Source organism: Vigna umbellata, chromosome 7 (genome assembly GCF_029865625.1).
Source record: "Vigna umbellata cultivar VRB3 chromosome 7, Vumbellata_1.0, whole genome shotgun sequence".
NCBI classification, from domain to species: Eukaryota; Viridiplantae; Streptophyta; class Magnoliopsida; order Fabales; family Fabaceae; genus Vigna; species Vigna umbellata.
The window spans coordinates 42,064,248-42,084,310 of NC_142171.1; the positions used below are offsets into that span (position 1 = coordinate 42,064,248).

The 20,063-nt window shown below is 36.6% G+C and overlaps 3 long non-coding RNA genes and 1 pseudogene across 5 annotated transcripts; 1 reads left to right on the forward strand and 3 right to left on the reverse strand.

The window, feature by feature from the left end:
- Positions 1-7,496: 7,496 nt before the first annotated feature.
- LOC148196033 (uncharacterized) lies at positions 7,497-9,766 on the reverse strand. Its single transcript, XR_015780704.1, has 3 exons — positions 9,644-9,766; positions 9,447-9,538; positions 7,497-7,638 (listed from the first exon to the last, which is right to left on the reverse strand). It is a non-coding gene; the product is annotated as an uncharacterized LOC148196033 (long non-coding RNA).
- Positions 9,767-12,029: 2,263 nt separating this feature from the next.
- Positions 12,030-13,157, forward strand: LOC148196034 (uncharacterized; annotated as a pseudogene).
- A 503-nt stretch (positions 13,158-13,660) lies between these two features.
- On the reverse strand, positions 13,661-15,177 carry LOC148196035 (uncharacterized). 2 transcript variants are annotated; one of them, XR_015780959.1, is made up of 2 exons: positions 14,638-15,177; positions 13,661-14,129 (listed from the first exon to the last, which is right to left on the reverse strand). It is a non-coding gene; the product is annotated as an uncharacterized LOC148196035 (long non-coding RNA). The 2 variants fall into 2 exon arrangements; XR_015780960.1 differs by lacking the exon at positions 14,638-15,177 and adding an exon at positions 14,350-14,631.
- Positions 15,178-15,941: 764 nt separating this feature from the next.
- On the reverse strand, positions 15,942-18,630 carry LOC148196036 (uncharacterized). 2 transcript variants are annotated; one of them, XR_015780978.1, is made up of 3 exons: positions 18,442-18,630; positions 18,034-18,299; positions 15,942-16,205 (listed from the first exon to the last, which is right to left on the reverse strand). It is a non-coding gene; the product is annotated as an uncharacterized LOC148196036 (long non-coding RNA). The 2 variants fall into 2 exon arrangements; XR_015780977.1 differs by having other exon boundaries at positions 18,034-18,630.
- Positions 18,631-20,063: the final 1,433 nt, after the last annotated feature.

The following is a 20,063-nucleotide window of genomic DNA, read 5'->3' on the forward strand; positions in this document are numbered from 1 at the left end:
AATACAGTAATCACTATAATTCAGAATTAATTACAATTAACAGTAATCATAAACAGTCTTTGCATTAAAACAGAAATAAAAGCCTACTGGCTAATATTTACAGTAGCTGCTCCAAAATAAAACAGCAATTTACAGTACAACTTAAAATGTTCAGAATTCATCTAATTTACTAAAACCAGTACTGATTTACATGTCTGCATAATTATATACAGTATACCAAAATACAGTACAGCACTTTACAGTGTTCATAAACTAATCAAAATATAAAACAGTTCTGGATAAAACGCGTCTGCAGTACTGTACACAGAACTGTTAAAATACAGTACAGAAAATAACTAACAGCTACTATGGATCTAATCTCTACTGCTCCGATTTAACTTCCACTTCTACCAAGTTGGCATCCTCCAAATTTTCTTCTTCCAGCATTGTTTCAAGGGATGCACCACCATCTGCTCACATCCACAACGGATGATCATTGCATTTGACAAGACGGAAGTACATGGACAATAGACAACACAATGGAAAACGCAAGGGTAAGCTTATAATATTTAATTTATACAATTAACACATACGTTCACATATCAATTCAAACGTGCAGCACATAAATTATCAATTCGCAATCATAAAATAAATATAAAAGACAGACTGTCCGGACTGTATGAACCATGTAGTTACAAGCGTCCTTGCACCCGAGTGATGTAGTAACTGGATAACATTAAACAGCTGCCACTCGAGGTTAGTCCCTCGCCCATATCTAAGCGATGAACGAAGAACCTCCTGCCATTCCCACGCATGACTACCCCCTTCTACGTGAAGATGAGTATCACGGAATATCAGGACGGACAGCGAGTCCTAACTTATCCAGGTTCATACTTTACCATTCAATATTTCACATTCAACACATCAGAGACGTTCCTCCTTGGAACGCTCTTTAATATCCACTTCCAATAATTTCTTCAAAATATATCATTCGTTCATAATAACCAGTTCTCTTTATTCCCTTTCTCATTCTGTGTTTCATTCCCTTAACATTTTACAACATTCATTCTTTGATCAAATAAAACGAAAGTATTACAGTACTTTTGACCACGCGTTTCTGAATAAAAGAAACGAACCGTGTACTCACTTAATACGTTTCAATACTTAATAATTTGAAAATACTGATCTTTTAAAGAGGTGGATGATACTTAGAAAGATTTTGAGTGTACAGAGTTCAGGTAGAATCCAAAGGATAAAACCAGTAAGAAAATGTTTAGATAAACAACCAATATAATTGAATTTCAGAAAAACAGCACTGCCAGTCAAAGAACGAACGTTCAGAATTTCAATTTGGACGAACATCAATTACGTTCGCTCAGAACTCAATAATAAGGACGAGCGTTCAGTTAGAAACCGAACCCTGCTGTGGACGAACGCTAGGTCAATGACCAAGCACGAATCAGCACTAACGCTGGTTATAACCCAAGCGCTTTATAGGACGAGCGTTTCGGTATAGGACCGAACGCCAACTTTGGACGAACGTTCAGTATAAGGACGAACGCTCTCTAGAACTAACGTTCGACATAAGGTCGAACAACAATAAGGACGAACGCTCGACATGAGGCCGAACGTCATTGAGGACGAACGCTCGACTTAAGACCGAACGTCACTTATTTATAAAGTTTTAAATATTGATCTATACTGAGCAGAACGAACGCTCATTCACTCAATTGGGGGACGCTCGTTCTCGAGCAGAATTCATTCCAAATGAATGAATTCCAATCTAAGTCATGTTAACCAAAAACCGAACGGTCTAAGACCGTACAGTGACGAACGACCTTTTAGCAACAGAGAATGATCAGAAAATTTAGATTTTTCACACTTAGCAGAATTTTTCCAGATTTCCATTTTCCAACTTTATACTTCCATTTCAGGTTTAATTCCCTTCAAACATCATCATCATGCAGATTTCAACATTTAAAATCATTCCAACCACACAATAGCCATTCTCCATTCATCCATAATCAACTCAACATGCATTTAAATCAAATTCAACATCAAATATAATTCATACAAGCCGTATCAGTTCATGACAGATTCATCCAAACCAGAATGCATATCAGATATCAGTGATCATTTCTAACAACTCAACTTCATATTTTTCACACATGCAAAACAAACCAGAAATCATATTCCATATCAGTAAACGTTTCTAAATACTCAAACATCATGCTTTCCATATATGCATCTCAGATCATAAATCAAACAGTATAAATTAAACATATAAACTTCCCTTACCTGTTACTGCAGTGAAATTCCAATTGTTTAAGGTTTATCTTGATCACTCACAGTTCTCTACCCAAATGAATTCACTCCACGACTTTCACTAAATCTAAAATACCAAAATAACATAAAGATCAAACCTATAACTCATTCATGCAACCAGAATTTTGATTAGCATGAACTCAATGGACAATTATGCAGAATGAGAACTTACCAGTTCAGTTCTCAATTCTGTTCGAATCAAGTGATGTTCACGGTGCAGTGACAGTGTTTACAGTATCTGAAACAGAATTTGAGGAGATGATGAATGAGTAATTTTAGAGGGAAGATGAGAGTTCTCAGAAACTCAGATTTTTATCCTTGCATGCAACTGATACAGTGTTCCTAGAAATTTTAAGATTAGATTGTGGTTTGGAGCTTACCAGTTACAGAATCAAAAGAGGTTCGGATCAAAATGGAGCTTGCTGGCCCGTGAATGTTCCTATGGTTTCAGAAAACGGATTGGAGTTGAAGGAAGTGAGTAATGGCAGAAGGAAGATGAAGGTTCGTAGAGAAAAGTTTGGAGAAGATGAAAGGTGTGATCCTTGAGGAAGACGAAGTGTGAGTGTGAGTGAAAGAGTTTTCTCAAAACTCAGAATTTTGAGTGGATTCCACATCAAACAGAGAGCGTTTCACAGTCTGCCACTTGCACACCAAACCCTGCTTGGAATTCTCTCCCGTGACACTTGGCGTGTGTGCATGCACAGATTGGTGCGTTTTTAATGCACTGAGTGTGTGTGACGTGGTGCAGTTTCCAGAGAATGGTGGAGCTTGATTTCAGTGCATTGCAGGAAGAGATTTAGCAGATTTGAAGTAGGATTAAATCAACTCAGAATTATAGTGCACTAATCTGGTTTAACACAGAATTATCATTGCTTAATTATATAGGGTCTTACATCTATTTTATTTTTTAACTTTGATTTCTCTTTTATTGAATACGTGTCTCTAATTTTAAATTCTGTTTCTAACAAAATTTTCATAAGCTTCAAGTTTTAGACTCGTAACCATTATCTTCTACGTATCTTGATTGCTTAATGTTCATTCCTAATTAATTTTTATTTTATGATTAAAAATTAATGTATAACTAATAATATAAAGTAAAAATTTGAATTTTCCATGTTATTATTATTATTACTATTGGTATTATTGTTTGTTATTTTGAATTACTGAATACATATTTATGTGGTAAATATAAATTTTATGTTTGAAATAGATTGTAAGTATTATACTTACCAGTAAATTTAATTCTATTACTTTAAGTAAAGTTAGTTTGCATTTAACTACCATAACATCCTATATTATTCAGGTTTTAGTCTTAATATCATGTCGGAGTATCATGATTATGTTTAGTTTATATTAATGATACCAATATCTCATATATTCAATATTAACAATTCAACATCTTACTTATACAATACATTGCTAATATCTATGACAAACATTATATTTCAACTACATAAGAACAATTACAAATATCTCAAAAATCATCATTTGTGTTATCCACATCAAAATACTTTAAATATATATATATATATATATATATATATATAATATTATATATATATATATATATATATATATATAATATATATATATATATGAGTTTGCTAAATTGCGCACGCTCTTTTTTCAGTGGTATATTTTAGTAATGTATATACAAGATTTTTGTAGACAAAAATATCCTCATATATTATGGATTTTAAATTTTAAAGTCAAAAGTATTTGAATAACAAGAAAGCTCCAACCCTTACTCACCTCCTCATTTCTCTCAACCCTTCCTTTTTCATCTCTCACCCCAACATTTTCTCTGCCATTCCTATCATAGCTCCAACTAAAAAAATAAGAAACATTTACGGTTAAACAATTTTTTACAAAAAATGATTTTATAATGAGTTTTCATTTTATAATTTTTGTCTTATCTAATTTTATCTAATTTTCACAAGCATAATGACATTAAAAAATTGGTAATTGGCCTAGAAAAAAATAAAAAACATTCGATGTTAAACAATTTCTCAAAAAAATGATTTTGTAATGAATTTTCATTTTATAATTTTTGTCTTATCTAATTTTCACAGTACAATGATGTTTGAAGGAATTGGTAATTGGCCTAGAGGATTTTTGTAGAGATGTCAATATCCACATATGATGAAATTAGAGAGGTTAGTAAAGATGATAAAATTGAACAGATTTTGAATAAACCTTTGCTTAAAAGCGAATATGCTAATGAATCAACTCTTTACAAATGTAAATTGTTTAACTGTGTTTCTTATTTTTTTCAGTTATGGCTACCGTAAAAATGAGGAAGAAAATGTTAAAGTGATAAAGATAAAAAAAAAGATTGAAAGGAATAACAAGGTGAGTAAGAGTTTATAACTACACTAGAGATGACGTGTGTGTATATATATATATATATATATATATATATATATTTCATGAGTTAGGTTGAGTATAGGTAATGCGCTGTTTATTATCTGTCCCTCGTCTAAAAATTACTGTTCATTACCCGCCTGTTTCCCTAACAACGCATACGTAAACTTTTAATATCATGTATTACAACACTCTTAAAAGATAATATTTTCAATAGTTGAAAAATTTTGTCCTGTTAGTTTTTCTTTATTTATTTTAATAATTTGACAAGTATATGCACTAAGATAATCCGTATTATTATATAAGTTAGCATATTAGATTAAATCATAAAACTATAACTTTTTATTTATTTTAAGGTGTATTAATTTGTAGTTTTTTTAGTGATAAGTATTAGTAGTGGGCCAGTCTCCAGAAAAAAGAGGTCGGTTGAAGGTAATTTCTTCACGCACCCCTATGTTTACTTCCTTCACCCATACTTTTAGAATTTCAATTATACTATAACTGAAACTAATAGAAAATAATTTTTTAAGTTCTTCCGTGTTTTAGTTATAGTTTCAAACTGTGTAATCATATATATTTTGGATTTCATAATTTGGAGTTCAAAAATTTTATTTTTATATGTTTCATATGGTACAATTTAAAAGGTAGATTTGCATTTAAATTATACAATTTGTAATAAAAATTTGAATTTTAAATTGTATAATTTGTTATATGAATTTAAAAATATTTCCAAATAGACAAAAAAATCTTCCAAAATCAATCATCTTAGAAAAATCACAAATCGAAATTTTAAATTATATTTTGAATTATATAATTTATAATCTGAATTTATATTTTTGATTATATAATTAATGATATAAACTTAGAAGATGATTTAGAATTTAAATTAAATTTCGAATTATATAATATATAATACAACTTTAAAAACAATCAAAATGTAAATTATATATTTCAAATAGTAAAATCCACAATGAAAAAGTCTCTCCTCCAATAGCACTGTTGTCCCTTTTGATGTGGCTTTCCAAATTTTGAGCCATATTCTCTCCCACAAGGAGAAAATACTAAAGCTAGGTTCCAAAGGCATTCTCTCAATAAAATGAAACGGCTCTCCAAAGTTCCCAAATGGAGTTGGGTGTAGGACGTTGCAGGCTTTCGGCAGTGTGGAGGACGCTGATGCTGTGAAAGAAGGGATAATATTAGGATTTTTAATATCTTTAGTCAAGGATAGTTAGGTAATTTTTGTAAGACTATGGGGGTGTAAAAAAGAAAACATGTAATTGCAGTAAGAAAGACCCCTAGATGAAATCCACGAAGATCCAGTACCCGCCGTTGTGTGTTTGGTGGCCCATATTTGGAGGAGTAAGAAATATAAACGAAGCACCGTTTTTTTCTCACTTTGGCGCTGAGATTGAGAAAAGGGAACTCTCACGAAACTCAACTCTCTCTCTCTTTCTCTCTCTCTCTCTCTCCTTCACCCTCTTCTCTCTGCAGCCAATCCCCATTTCAGATCGAGCCCTTCTTCTTCCTCCACCCTTTCCCATTCGCTGTGGTGACTGCTCTCTCATCTTCACCACCAAGAGTAAGTTCCTCTTCCACACCACTTTCTTCTCATCTCGTATTAACCGTCAGCTTCTCTGACTTTGTCTGCTTTTCCCTCTTTGAACTTTCCGTCTCCTGTTGAATATTTTTATTTGAACTTGTCCCAGCTTAAGTGAATGATATCCAAACAGCTCCCTCTCTTTTGTTCATCTGTTTTGTTCATTTTAGGCAAGGGCTTTGTTTTTTCATCCTGTGGAGCCAAATGCTTAAATGTTCTGTGACATTGTTCTGCCATTGTAGGTGTTGTTTCGGAAGTTAGGAAGTAGATTTGGAACTGAAAATTTCTTGCACTGTGCCAATGCTGGTGGTGGTTTTCATTAGCAGTCAAAATCTATTAACAATTGGCTAATTGGCGTATATGTGCTGCATGAAGAGTATTTTGATTGTGTCTTTTAGTTTTAATGTTTGATTCACTCTCCCATTTCCGCATCGTGTATATAGTTATGTTACTGCTCCAGATACGCAGTGGATAATCTCAAGTTTGTTTTTTTTTTTTTTTTTTTTTTTTTGTAGTTACTTGACTCACATTTAGACTATAGTGGTGGATGCTGTGGTGTGCGGTTTTTCCTCGGACCTATGACTAGACCATTTGGAGAATTGACAAGCAATAACAGTGCCGCTGGAAGGATGAGTACTGAACAATCTGAATTGTCTGAAAAAACACAGTTAAGGACTGAGCATTTACTAAAGGAACAACGGGAGTCTGGTACTGTGTTAACCAGTTCAGTTATCCATGAAAAATCAAATCAAGTTTCTGCTAATGCGACAGAGAATTCTGTTATTTTACTATAATAATAAAACATATTAAAAGAATTAAAAATTTAATATTTTAAATGAAAAAATTAAATTAGAAATATTATTTATTTAAATTTGATAATCAAAATATTTTTTTTAATATAATAAATATTCAATTACTGTAATTTTTTTTTATATAATTAAATATATATTAATATTTTAATTATAAAATATTATTTATTAAAATAAAAAAAAATATGTAACATCCCAATAAATAGTAATCACCATTAATCAGAACTAATCACATTTACCGAAATTACAGTACAGTCTTAATATTTACAGTAGCTGCTCAAAAAGAAAACAGCACGTACAGCAATTTACATCAACTGCTCACACATATTAAAACTGAATATGCAGCACTTAACAGTATTCAGAATACAAAATAAATACAGAAACCAGTTCTGATTTACTATTCTGCATAACTATATACAGAAATGTCAAAATACAGTACAGAAAAACTAACTAAAGCTACTACAGAAACGCGCCTCTACTGCTCAGCTTTAACTTCAACTTCCACAAGGTTGGCATCCTCCAAATTTTCTTCTTCCAGCATGGTTTCAAGGGGTGCCTCACCATCTGCTCACATCCACAACGGATGATCATTGCATTGACAAGACGGACATACAGAACAGTAGACAACACAAGGAAATTGCATGGGTAAGCTTAGGTAATTTAATTCAACACAATCAACATAATTTAACATATAAAATCAGTCATACAATTCATACAATAAAACACATATCCACGCATACAGTGACTCATCCAAATTCTCATAATTAAAGACTGTCCGGACTGTATGATCCATGTATCTACAGGCGTTCTTGCACCCGGGTGATGTAGTAACTGGGATACCCTCAACAGCTGCCACCCGAGGTTAACCCTTATCAGCCCAAAGTACTATAAGGACTAGGGCCTCCTGCCATTCCCACGCATGAACTACTCTCCTCTACATGAGGATGAGCAATCACGGAATATCAGGATGAACAGCCATCAGTAGCTTAATCCATGGTCATACTACACTACTTCTCATATTCACATCATGGAGACGTTCCTCCTTGGAACGCTCATTCACAATCCAATCCGATAGAATTCATTCACATAACCATTCTCGCATATTCACAACTTCTGTTAATCAAATTTTCATTCTGTGTTCCACTCTCTTAATTTTAAAGGACGTTCATCTCTCAATAGGTGGGGAAGAACATATTACAGCACTCATACATTCACGTTTCTGAACAAAAGAAACGCACCCTTATTCATGCACGGACACTGATACAATTAACTAAGTTAATTGAAATTGAGTCTAAAAGATCCAAATAGTACTTAGGAAAAATTCTAAGTATAAAGACTTGAGATTAAATGAAAAGAATCATTACAGTTTTTCATGACTTTAAGTAAATGATCAGAGCCTTTGTAAATTCGGAAACGAACCATGCCAGTCAAAGACCGAACGTTAATTAATCAATTGAACGAACGTTACAAGATTCGCTTACGAAACAATGGTAAGGACGAGCGTTCAGTAGAAACCGAACCCTCTTTAGGACGAACGTCAGGTCAATGACCGAACACCATTTGAACGAACGTGCATTTGAACGATCGTGCATTTGAACGAACGTTCGGTATCAGACCGAACGCTAACTAGGACGAACGCTCAATCTAAGATCGAGAATTCATTTGGACGAACGCTCAGTATAATACAAAGCGCCACTTAGGACGAACGCTGGTAAACCAAAACCGAGCGTCCTAACTATACTTCACTTTATTTTCAATAGTTGGACACGCTAGGCTAAGCCGAACGCTCACGCCTAACTCTTGACAACTAATAACGCTCGTTCCAGATCAGGGTCCTTTCCAAATGAAAGAATCCTTATTCTAAGAAATTTTCCAGGGAAACCGAACGGTATAAGACCGTTCGATGACGAGCGTACATGATAAATCAGAGAAGATAAAATTTCCAGGTTTTTCAACTCGATAACTTCACAGATTTTCATGTGATTCATAATTTTAAAGTTTTCATTTCCATCCTACATTTCATACATTACAGAATTCATATTACTCCTTCATCAATACAGAAATTTCCAGTTCCAAACATATCATTCCAAATTCTACATAGCTTCAATAATATCCCAAATCATACAGCACATTTTCTGCATAAAATTCAACATTTTTCAACATCTGATCAACCCGAATTAATCATTTTCCAGTGCAGACATACCAGCATTAATATACAGTTTCAAACATTAACATTCATACACAACCAGTGCAACATACTCATACATGCATACTTAAAATTCAGATATTTCATACAATTCAACATCCAGTGCACTTCATTACTGTCATTAACATTAAAACAGCATTAAATTAAATTACTAAGCTTCCCTTACCTGTTACTGCAGTGTACTTCCAATTGCTCAGAATTTCACTCTTTCACTCACGGCTTTCTATCCAGGAATTCACTCAACCACTTCCACTAAATCTAATACACCAAAAATCATAACAGATCAGACTTCTAATCCTGCATGCAACCAGAATTTTGGTTCGCATGAACTAAGTGGACAATTGTGCAGAAACGAGAACTTACCAGTTCAGTTCTCAATTCTGTTCGGATCTGAATAGTGCTCACGGTGCAGGGAAACTTTCTCCTGTGTCTGAAATGAGATCAGAGGGTTTGATGGTAAGTTATCTTGAAGAGATGATGAACGAGTGCAGAGAAATTTCAGAGAGAATTTGAGGTCAGAATTTTCGAGAAAAGGAAGGTGATTGCATGCAGAGAATGGGAAGAGTTTTCCTGAAAATTTACTTCCTTCTTTCACAGAAACTAACTCCCATTCTCCACACACCACTTGTCTTCCACTATCATTCGCAGAGTGCTTCCACTGTGACACATGGCAGACACATGCAGTGGGAATGTGAGTGGATTTTGACGTGGCAAAACGCATCATAAGAGTGATCAGAGAGTGGTTTTGTGTGCTAATTAAATCAGGTTTTCACAAAATATATTATAAAATTAAAAAAACTTTAAAAAAAATGTTAACCAGTTACCGTTCCAAACAAGGTTAACATATTTTTCTAGTTTTTTTTTGTTTTTAATTTTTTAATATGTTTTATTTATTTTGGTTTATTAAATAATATTTTATAAATTAAAATATTAATATATATCTAATTATATTAAAATATTAATTTAATTAAATATTTATTAAATAAAAAATATTTATTTATTATTGAATTAAAACAAATAAACTTTTAATTTATTATTTTTTTAATTTAAAATATTAAATTTTATTTCGTAATTTATTATTATTATTAAATAAAAATTAAAAAGGTAAATTAAAAGAAATAAAAAAAAAATAACCAGTAGACGGTTAAGTGTTATTAACGAAAAGGACATAATAGAATTTTTTGGAGATATGCTGGGACGGAGAACTATTCCTTATGTTTTCTCCTATATTCTTTTATAAAGTTGGTTAAATCATATCTATACCTTATATGAATTAATATATACGTCTTGGAATGATAACAGGTTATGTTGGACACAGATCTACCTGTAACTTGACCCAAAAAAAGTTTATTCGTTACTCAATTTGTTACCAGCATAAATATTTACTTAAAAAATATTTATGAATATTTTAAAATCTAAATATCTTTATGAATATATGCATATATTCATAAATATTTAAAAAAATATATTTTTATAATTTATTAAAATAAAATTATAAAAATATATAAAATAAAATATAAATTAAATTAAATATTAATTAAAATTTAATTTTATAAAAATATAAATTAATATTAATTTTAATTAAATTTAACTTAATAAAATATAAATTAAATATTTATTTTTATTTTTTTACTGTTAACAAATATAATACGATAATATAATACATAGGAAAATGATACTCGAACAACGTTTTTTGACAACATTTCGACACAAGACACGTGTCAGCGTTTGAGTGGTTGAGGTTTTTGCAGGAAAAAGCTGCTGCGTCTGAGAAAGTCTGATAGAAATCTGCTTCAACGCTGACGTGGCGAGGGCGGGCACGGGCAGTCTGGGTTGTGCGTTTCAAAAATTGAAATGAAAAGGGAGCGGTCAGGGGTTTTTGTTTGGCGTTTGAAATTTGAATTTCATTTTTGAACAATTTTAGAGAGAAGTGAAGGTTGAGAGAGAGGGTGAGAGCCCGAGAGAGTTGGAGAAAGGGAGTTCGAGAGAGAGAGGTCCGACGGATTGCTTGCGGAGTGCCGCCGGACAACGTTGAAGGCCGTGTCGGAGCTATTCAACCCCTCCAGCCGGTTCCGATTCACGGTCGCCGCAGCTCCGACGTTGGCCAACGATACGAAGGCGGCATCGTCTTCCCTCCAACCCAGCGATTCGTCCCACCTGCTTCCCTCCCTGTGCCGGACCTTTGCATTCACCGCCGGAGCATCGCCGGAGTGTCGACTGTTCGGTGGACGAAAAAGAGGGGTTTAGGTTTAGGTTTCTTTCCCATTTGGGGAGGTTTAGGGTTTGGTTTCTTTCCCATTTTCATGTATTGAACTGAGTCTCTTTGAAATTTTCTAGTTGAATCTGTTTCTCCACTCAAGTTTCTTATTCATTTTACGCTTTAACTGTTCATTGTACTGCAAGTTTTACTGTTCATCATCTCTTTCACGCTGCCATGGTAGGATTTTATTGTTCATGCTTGCTTTCAGTCGCTGGTTCCATTCAAGTTTGTGTTTCTGGGTTTGCGTTTTATGCTTAAGTTTAATTTGTGCATGAACGTAAGGTCATACTACGCGTTTTATGGTTCCATTCAAACTTTGATGTTTCAGCCTAAGCGTTCGGTGTTGGTGTTTTAGACTGAGCACGGTGGCAGCAACTTGGCGGTTTGGGTGGAAGGTTTCCGAGGAAGATGATGACGGTGTTGGACTGGTCACGGTGGAGAGTTACAGTGGTGCAATGGTGATGAAGGTGCTAGACGGTAGTATTGAGGATGGCAATGGTGGCTGAGGGGGCTTGGGATGATGACGGCTGTGACTCAAAGATGGGTTCCTGGTGGTCCCGTGGAGGTGCAACCTGGTGGCTGATGAGTGAAGTGGTCACGGTATTTGGCGGGGGTCAGAGGTGGTGATTGAAGGATTATGCCGTGAAAATGGATAATGATGTTGGTGGTGGAGTTCGGTTTGAATATGCCCAGGTGACCTTGCTGGAGATTCCGTTTCATACCGAACGCTCACAGTCTGAATCATACCGAACGCTCACAATCAGTAACACAGAACCAAGAGCGAGCGTTAAAAGCATATGCAATTTCGAGCGTTCGTTCGTTTTGGTTTAGTGATCGGGGCGTTCGTCCTTAAAGAGACCGAACGTTCAATCACACAGTACAAAGAATGGTTCCTTGGGCATTGTCAACACTCAATTTCGTCCAGGTTGATTAATAAATTTACTTTCATCATAAAGAAAAAATAAAATAAAAATAAATAAAATAAAATAAAATAAAATAAAAAAAATAAAAAAAATAAAAAAATAAAAAATTAATAAAAAAAAAAGGAAGAAAGGACGTTCGGCTTTTGACTGTTGCTGTGACCGTTCGTCCTCAACTGTGAGCCGTTAGGACGTTAGGAGCGCATCATTTGGCTGTCAGCATCGAGAAGAGAACGCCCATCCAACAGCATGCCAGGACGCTCGTCCAGCGCGCAGCGCAGAGGACGCTCGGCCAGCACTCAGAGAAGGCTCGTCCAGCGCGGAGAGGACGCTCGTCCAGAAAGTGGACGCTCGTCCAGAGAGCGGAGATCGCTCGCCCAGCTAGCGGAGAACGCTCGCCCAGACGCTTGTCGCCCAGAGGGGACGCTCGTCCAGCGCGCAGGGGACGCTCGTCCAGCACGCAGGGGACGCTCGTCCAGCGCGCAGAGGACGCTCGTCCAGCAAGTGGACGCTCGTCCAGAGAGCGGAGATCGCTCGCCCAGCTAGCGGAGAACGCTCGCACAGACGCTTGGCGCCCAGAGGGGACGCTCGTCCAGCGCGCACAGGAGGCTCGTCCAGCAAGTGGACGCTCGTCCAGCAAGTGGACGCTCGTCCAGCAAGTGGACGCTCGTCCAGCAAGTGGACGCTCGTCCAGTAAGTGGACGCTCGTCCAGTAAGTGGACGCTCGTCCAGAGAGCGGAGATCGCTCGCCCAGCTAGCGGACAACGCTGACTGAGGACGCTCGTCCAGACGCTTGTCGCCCAGAAGGGACGCTCGTCCAGCGCGCACAGAGGAGGCTCGAACGGTAGATGTAAGTATAAATGAAGGAGCCATTCGATCTCTAACAGACCGAACGGTATGAAGATTAAGAACGAACGGTCGATAAACAACAAGCATGAACACAGAGACAAGCCGAACGTCACAGAGGAAGTAAAAATCAGATGAAAGATGGACGAACGACTCTAACAGTGACGTTAAAGACCGAACGGTTTGACAGGCAGAAACAGTAAACGTGCAGAATTCAAAACCAGCAGAAACGCAATTGCAGGAACAGTAAACTCGCACAATAAAGCTATCAGTACAAACAAACGTAAAAATTAAATTTCAAACAATCAACAACAGTATAAATTAAATGGCAGACACACAACAACACAGATCAGATTTCAGAAGAAATTTAATCGCATCAATAGAATAAAATTGACAATTCAGTAACAGGAAATTAAATGACATTGTTCATTCAAATTAAAATTCATTACAATACAGAAAGCCAAATTCTCAAGTCTCGTTCTGGTGCTGCCTCGTGCGTTTCCAGCCAGGTTGCCATGCTGTTGTCTCCCATTAGCAACCTTTAATGAATTTCTTCCATCACTCTTTTGCTTCTCTGTCAGATAAAGCCATGTGGGGCCCTCCATTTTGTTTACACTTCTGCATGTTCTGCACACCATCGCTGCCCATGCTGGAATAAACAAGGTCTGTGTCAGCTTTCCACTTCTCTCCCATCTCAACATGTGCATCCAATTCGGCTGGACTTGAAGACGGTGTGTGTTGTCCTTGCTGCTGTTTGATGCAGCTGGACGTGAATGCTTCCAACGTTGCAGCTCCCAAGCTTCTCATGGGCGTGCTGCTGGAACTGCTAGACGGATGGGGTGTGAATGAACAGAAAACGGAAACTTAATACATAGTATTCATATTCAAGCACAATGAATTTAATTTAAACTCTCTTTAAGAAATGCCAGATATTTGAACTAGACAGGAGGTGACCAACATGACAGTAATCCCCAAATCAAAATAACACAGAATTCAATGTATAATAACACTACACCAACACAAAAACTGAAATAAGTGGGTACCTGGGTGCCAGTTTTTGCACACCAAGGCCAACTACGTCCATCACTCTCATTTTGGTGTGGCTTGTTTGTTTTCCCTCATTTCAGCTACTTCTAAGTAATTTGGGAACAATTCTTAACATTTTATTAACAACAGAACAATGTAAGATTAAGCAAAGAAGTTGTATAAAAATTGGGAACAGAACAACATCCACTTGGGAGACGTTTCATACATAAGCAAATCAAATCCAGATACAACATCATCCATGTATTCAACATTCATTGCACTGACAAATCAAAAAAGAAACCAACCTTGAGTGAAGACCACGCGTGGCGGTTGGAACAGAGCCGATTGCCTAAGGTGTGGGTGGGACTGACAACCCGGAAAACCCCTCTTTTTGGTCCTCCGAACATCCCAAACTCCGGCGAATCTCCCGCGGCACTCCGGCGGCACTCCGGGACAGGGACGGAACCACCTGGGACGAAGCGACACCTTCAACGCCTCCCTAAGTCGCTGGGCCGGAACGGACCAAACACGATCCCGTCTTCGCGTCGAGCGGTCGACGTCGGAGCTGCGGCGCCGTCAAACGGAACGGGCTGGAGGGTTTCGATCTCTCCGACACGGCCTTCGACCTTCAACGGCGCACTCCGGCAACCACTCCGTCGTTCTCTCTCTCTCGAACTCCCTTACTCCAACTCTCTCGGGCTCTCTCTAGGTTAGACTCTCTCTCAACCTTCACTTCTCTCTAAAATTGTTCAAAAATTAAATTCAAATTTCAAACGCCAAACAAAAACCCTGACCGCTCCCTTTTCATTTCAATTTTTGAAACGCACAACCCAGACTGCCCGTGCCCGTCCTCGCCACGTCAGCGTTGAAGCAGATTTCTATCAGACTTTCTCAGACGCAGCAGCTTTTTCCTGCAAAAACCTCAACCACTCAAACGCTGACACGTGTCCTGTGTCGAAATGTTGTCAAAAAACGTTGTTCGAGTATCATTTTCCTTGAAATATATAATTTACATTTTGATTGTTTTTAAAGTTGTATTATATATTATATAATTCGAAATTTAATTTAAATTCTAAATCATCTTCTAAGTTTATATCATTAATTATATAATCAAAAATATAAATTCAGATTATAAATTATATAATTCAAAATATAATTTAAAATTTCGATTTGTGATTTTTCTAAGATGATTGATTTTGGAAGATTTTTTTGTCTATTTGGAAATATATTTTAAATTCATATAACAAATTATACAATTTAAAATTCAAATTTTTATTACAAATTGTATAATTTAAAATGCAAATCTACCTTTTAAATTGTACCATATGAAACATATAAAAATAAAATTTTGAACTCCAAATTATGAAATCCAAAATATATATGATTACACAGTTTGAAACTATAACTAAAATGTAACATCCCAAAATACAGTAATCACTATAATTCAGAATTAATTACAATTAACAGTAATCATAAACAGTCTTTGCATTAAAACAGAAATAAAAGCCTACTGGCTAATATTTACAGTAGCTGCTCCAAAATAAAACAGCAAATTACAGTACAACTTACAATGTTCAGAATTCCTCTAATTTACTAAAACCAGTACTGATTTACATGTCTGCATAATTATATACAGTATACCAAAATACAGTACAGCACTTTACAGTGTTCATAAACTAATCAAAATATAAAACAGTTCTGGATAAAACGCGTCTGCAGTACTGTACACAGAACTGTTAAAATACAGTACAGAAAATAACTAACAGCTACTATGGATCTAATCTCTACTGCTCCGATTTAACTTCCACTTCTACCAAGTTGGTATCCTCTAAATTTTCTTCTTCCAGCATTGTTTCAAGGGATGCACCACCATCTGCTCACATCCACAACGGATGATCATTGCATTTGACAAGACGGAAGTACATGGACAATAGACAACACAATGGAAAACGCAAGGGTAAGCTTATAATATTTAATTTATACAATTAACACATACGTTCACATATCAATTCAAACGTGCAGCACATAAATTATCAATTCGCAATCATAAAATAAATATAAAAGACAGACTGTCCGGACTGTATGAACCATGTAGTTACAAGCGTCCTTGCACCCGAGTGATGTAGTAACTGGATAACATTAAACAGCTGCCACTCGAGGTTAGTCCCTCGCCCATATCTAAGCGATGAACGAAGAACCTCCTGCCATTCCCACGCATGACTACCCCCTTCTACGTGAAGATGAGTATCACGGAATATCAGGACGGACAGCGAGTCCTAACTTATCCAGGTTCATACTTTACCATTCAATATTTCACATTCAACACATCAGAGACGTTCCTCCTTGGAACGCTCTTTAATATCCACTTCCAATAATTTCTTCAAAATATATCATTCGTTCATAATAACCAGTTCTCTTTATTCCCTTTCTCATTCTGTGTTTCATTCCCTTAACATTTTACAACATTCATTCTTTGATCAAATAAAACGAAAGTATTACAGTACTTTTGACCACGCGTTTCTGAATAAAAGAAACGAACCGTGTACTCACTTAATACGTTTCAATACTTAATAATTTGAAAATACTGATCTTTTAAAGAGGTGGATGATACTTAGAAAGATTTTGAGTGTACAGAGTTCAGGTAGAATCCAAAGGATAAAACCAGTAAGAAAATGTTTAGATAAACAACCAATATAATTGAATTTCAGAAAAACAGCACTGCCAGTCAAAGAACGAACGTTCAGAATTTCAATTTGGACGAACATCAATTACGTTCGCTCAGAACTCAATAATAAGGACGAGCGTTCAGTTAGAAACCGAACCCTGCTGTGGACGAACGCTAGGTCAATGACCAAGCACGAATCAGCACTAACGCTGGTTATAACCCAAGCGCTTTATAGGACGAGCGTTTCGGTATAGGACCGAACGCCAACTTTGGACGAACGTTCAGTATAAGGACGAACGCTCTCTAGAACTAACGTTCGACATAAGGTCGAACAACAATAAGGACGAACGCTCGACATGAGGCCGAACGTCATTGAGGACGAACGCTCGACTTAAGACCGAACGTCACTTATTTATAAAGTTTTAAATATTGATCTATACTGAGCAGAACGAACGCTCATTCACTCAATTGGGGGACGCTCGTTCTCGAGCAGAATTCATTCCAAATGAATGAATTCCAATCTAAGTCATGTTAACCAAAAACCGAACGGTCTAAGACCGTACAGTGACGAACGACCTTTTAGCAACAGAGAATGATCAGAAAATTTAGATTTTTCACACTTAGCAGAATTTTTCCAGATTTCCATTTTCCAACTTTATACTTCCATTTCAGGTTTAATTCCCTTCAAACATCATCATCATGCAGATTTCAACATTTAAAATCATGCCAACCACACAATAGCCATTCTCCATTCATCCATAATCAACTCAACATGCATTTAAATCAAATTCAACATCAAATATAATTCATACAAGCCGTATCAGTTCATGACAGATTCATCCAAACCAGAATGCATATCAGATATCAGTGATCATTTCTAACAACTCAACTTCATATTTTTCACACATGCAAAACAAACCAGAAATCATATTCCATATCAGTAAACGTTTCTAAATACTCAAACATCATGCTTTCCATATATGCATCTCAGATCATAAATCAAACAGTATAAATTAAACATATAAACTTCCCTTACCTGTTACTGCAGTGAAATTCCAATTGTTTAAGGTTTATCTTGATCACTCACAGTTCTCTACCCAAATGAATTCACTCCACGACTTTCACTAAATCTAAAATACCAAAATAACATAAAGATCAAACCTATAACTCATTCATGCAACCAGAATTTTGATTAGCATGAACTCAATGGACAATTATGCAGAATGAGAACTTACCAGTTCAGTTCTCAATTCTGTTCGAATCAAGTTGATGTTCACGGTGCAGTGACAGTGTTTACAGTATCTGAAACAGAATTTGAGGAGATGATGAATGAGTAATTTTAGAGGGAAGATGAGAGTTCTCAGAAACTCAGATTTTTATCCTTGCATGCAACTGATACAGTGTTCCTAGAAATTTTAAGATTAGATTGTGGTTTGGAGCTTACCAGTTACAGAATCAAAAGAGGTTCGGATCAAAATGGAGCTTGCTGGCCCGTGAATGTTCCTATGGTTTCAGAAAACGGATTGGAGTTGAAGGAAGTGAGTAATGGCAGAAGGAAGATGAAGGTTCGTAGAGAAAAGTTTGGAGAAGATGAAAGGTGTGATCCTTGAGGAAGACGAAGTGTGAGTGTGAGTGAAAGAGTTTTCTCAAAACTCAGAATTTGAGTGGATTCCACATCAAACAAGAGAGCGTTTCACAGTCTGCCACTTGCACACCAAACCCTGCTTGGAATTCTCTCCCGTGACACTTGGCGTGTGTGCATGCACAGATTGGTGCGTTTTTAATGCACTGAGTGTGTGTGACGTGGTGCAGTTTCCAGAGAATGGTGGAGCTTGATTTCAGTGCATTGCAGGAAGAGATTTAGCAGATTTGAAGTAGGATTAAATCAACTCAGAATTATAGTGCACTAATCTGGTTTAACACAGAATTATCATTGCTTAATTATATAGGGTCTTACATTCTCCCTAACTACAAAAATTTTCGTCCTCGAAAATTTATAAATTACAAGCAAATAAGTGTGGATATAATTCCTTCATTGCACTCTCTACTTCCCACGTTGAATCTCCAGTCTTAGCATCCCACACCACCTTCACTAGACGAAGGTCTTTTCCTTTATGCAGCTTGGTGCGTTCATCTTCAATGCGGACTGGTTGCAGCTCCAATGTTCTGTCTTGACGCAGTTGGATGTTTTCCAGCTCCAAGATATGAGAAGGATTAGATATGTATTTCCTAAGCTGAGACACATGGAAAACTGGATGTAGATTTGATAATTGAGGAGGCAACGCAAGTTCATAGGCTACTGGTCCAATCTTCTTCAATATTTGATACGGCCCTATGAACTTAGGAGACAGCTTCTTTGGACGAACAACTCTTCCCACTCCAGTGATTGGATTCAGTCTTAGAAACACATGATCACCTGTAGCGAATTCCAGTGGTCTTCTCCTCCTATCAGCATAGGATTTCTGCCTGCTCAAAGACGTTTTCAACCTGTCTTGAATCAACTTAACCTTATCGGTCGTTTGCTGGATGAGCTCAGGTCCAGTTAGCACGTTCTCTCCCTCTTGAAACCAGCAAAGTGGTGTTCGGCATCTTCTCCCATAAAGTGCTTCAAAAGGCGCCATACCAATGCTAGACTGGAAACTGTTGTTATACGTGAATTCCACCAGTGGCAATACTTCATCCCAAGCGCCTAAGTGGTCCAGGACGCACGTCCTCAATAAGTCTTCTAAAGTCTGGATTGTACGTTCAGACTGTCCATCCGTCTGAGGGTGATATGCTGAACTCATCTGCAGCCTGCTTCCTAATTCACCTTGCAAAGATTGCCAAAACCGAGATGTGAATCTCGTGTCTCGGTCAGAAACTATGCTTGAAGGCACTCCATGAAGACGAATTATCTCCTTGATGTACAACTTAGCCAAATTTGTCATTGACATCTTCAGATTCACGGCTAAGAAGTGTGCGCTCTTCGTTAATCTGTCCACGATCACCCAAATTGAATCATGATTCCGGACCGTACGTGGCAGATGGGTCACGAAATCCATAGAAATGCTGTCCCACTTCCACTCT